Raw genomic sequence first — 2,500 nt, forward strand, 5'->3', positions numbered from 1 at the left:
AAGGCAGGGCACGAAATAAACACACAATAACCGTCTTTCCTTTATTTACACTAGTTATTTACCCGTACACTTTTCTATAGGCACCATACAGGGGGGAAAGCAGCACATCACACTGCACAATACAGCTTATAACAGGGCAACACAAAGTATATCAGGTCACAAGGGTCACACGCGAGGTCTTCCCAGGGGCAGCAGCTAACTGCGTCTGTCCTGGCCTCGCTCCTTCCGCGCCGCTTGCCCAGACATTACGTCATGTTTGTCCAGCTTACATCATTTTATTAGGAACACATGTTTCGCACAGAGACAAAGACCCACTGGCGTAGCAATATCATTGTCATATCAGATTACTTGTATATATATTTTTACTATTCTAAACATTATCAATTTTACCCTCATTATTTATCATTGATATTCTATTGTTTTAATCGTTCTAGTAGTCATTATAAACGTGGAACCTAACCGACGTAAACAAAAGCCGTTGCCATGGATACGTGACGCTTTCTTGGACGTTTCCAGAGCAACATCAGAAACTTCGAGGTCGCTATTGCGGTTGTTTGATACTATATAACTCCTGCCTTTTGGTTACCGGAGGACCAACTTGATATTACTGAAGGTAAGAGGAACATAGAAAAGAGTTACACAGAAAATGAGAGGCTATAGCTTCAATTTGAATGAATTTTTATTATTAACGGTATATGTCATCTAAAAGTTGTAGAATGCAAATTTGAGATTAATAGTTTGTTTTTTTAGGTTATCTAATTATAAGATGTTATTGAAAACATCACAGTTATCAAGCCAAGAAGATTAGATTACTTGTATTCTTTTCCTAACTCCGTAAAGGCCAACAAAACTCATCCACATATGATCTAGCAAGTTTAGAGAAATTGGGCTGATTTTATCTTTACTAATTAATTGTCAGGGTCTGTTAACCTAGATTATATGTGATAAAAGTTTATTGGTCATGAGTTTGAAACACGGGTCAGGGCATCATTTATTGTGTATGTCCGCTGTATTAGATTAGGTTTACCTTTACTTTAACCCATTGCGGACGGTGCACGTAACAGCCTAATCGGTTGTCAAGATGGGAGGCCAAAAACGCTACCGGCACCGAATAAAAACTAGAGGGACTGGGAAAGTGTTTTCTCCACCCTCTGGGTGGCGCAGACTAGCCCAAACAATATTTTTTCTTAAATCCATAATAGAATGCAGGTTTAGGCTGACTTTGGAACCCTGTACCTCTGGAGCTAGCGCCGTTACAGCCACAATACTTCATGACTGTGTGCGCGCTTTAACCTTGAGCAGATCCCGATGTCGCATCATATACGCATTGACACCTGTCTTTTAGGCCTAATTGGTGCTGACATGTATGCAATGACACCAATCCACAATGGGTTAATTCCGGACTGGAAGCTATGTTGTGCGCTAGCAATAACTTGCCGCTGCACTTGACTGCATGGTCTTGCAACTTGCCTGCATTGTCTTGCAACTTGCTCACACTTGACTTCATGGTCTTGCAACTTGCAAGCACATCTGTCTGTTACTTTGTTATCTGTCCACACAAATCTGAAAAAAGTAGATTAGCATTACACTGTGCAATATTTCATATGTTAAACCAGTGTTGAATTCAACAGCTGTCCTTGCATTCTAATACCCATTGTGCAATTTCATCTTGTAAAAGGCACTACTAACTCTCTTCTTCTTCTCCCCCCCCAATCCTCTTTATGGCCCTTTCATGAGACTAGAAATTTTGTTGAACCAATGCTCTTGTGTTGCTTTGTTATCTGTCCTATTTGAGCCATTTTACTCTTGGGTGCCCTTTTGGCTGCACATATAGATTTCATCTTTGACAATTTATCTGAGCACTTAACAAAGTTCCGGCCTGGGGTTAAATTATTTTTTATTCTTACAATGTTGTGCTAGATGCTCTTTATGACTATTACATAAGTGTTTCCTATGTTGTACCATATATTTTTTTTAAGCATATTTAGACTCTATTGCCTCTGTAAATCTGTAAACTAGAAAAAAATATATATATATATGTCATGGGACAGCTATCACCCATAAGATCAATCTGTAAGAATGGTAGGCTGATGAATTCAAAGACTCCTCTCTTTTATAACATTTGCAGGGAACATTGCAAATAAAGCTTTTTCCAAAATATTATGCATAACATATCTAATAGTGGTGACATCAAGGAATTGCTGTGGCCTCTGTGCTTCAAAAAGGCCAACAAGTAGTCACAATTTCACCAGTGTCTTCTGGCATCTACGTCACTGAGTCGCTACATATGGATTTCAAGTTTTCAAAATCGGACATGGAATAGATGAGGGAGATAAAATGGTTGCTCTAATTGGTTTGTTGAAATGTAAGAGAACCTATAACACATTGTTCTCCATTTTCAAATAACTTCAGTTTCACTTTGCATTGGAAATGTAATAGAAGAATAGTGTTTGAGTATTCACACACCTATTATTCCCATATACTATTTTGAGGGCCTGAA

At 38.6% G+C, this 2,500-nt stretch overlaps 1 protein-coding gene across 4 annotated transcripts in view; it reads left to right on the plus strand.

The window, feature by feature from the left end:
* LOC122242721 (cilia- and flagella-associated protein 298) overlaps positions 1-2,500 on the plus strand; it is a 26,218-nt gene that overhangs the window by 11,749 nt on the left and 11,969 nt on the right. For 2 of the 4 annotated variants that reach the window (XM_086544367.1, XM_086544368.1), the window contains exon 1: positions 478-613. The exons of the other annotated variants lie outside the window; for them this stretch is intronic. The gene's annotated coding sequence lies outside the window, so the exon portion shown is untranslated. Of the gene's footprint in view, positions 1-477; positions 614-2,500 lie in introns of those variants that run through there. 4 annotated transcript variants of the gene reach the window in all.

This window comes from Penaeus japonicus, unplaced genomic scaffold, assembly GCF_977035675.1.
Source record: "Penaeus japonicus unplaced genomic scaffold, GWHDUDI00000001_assembly GWHDUDI00000015, whole genome shotgun sequence".
NCBI classification, from domain to species: domain Eukaryota; kingdom Metazoa; phylum Arthropoda; class Malacostraca; order Decapoda; family Penaeidae; genus Penaeus; species Penaeus japonicus.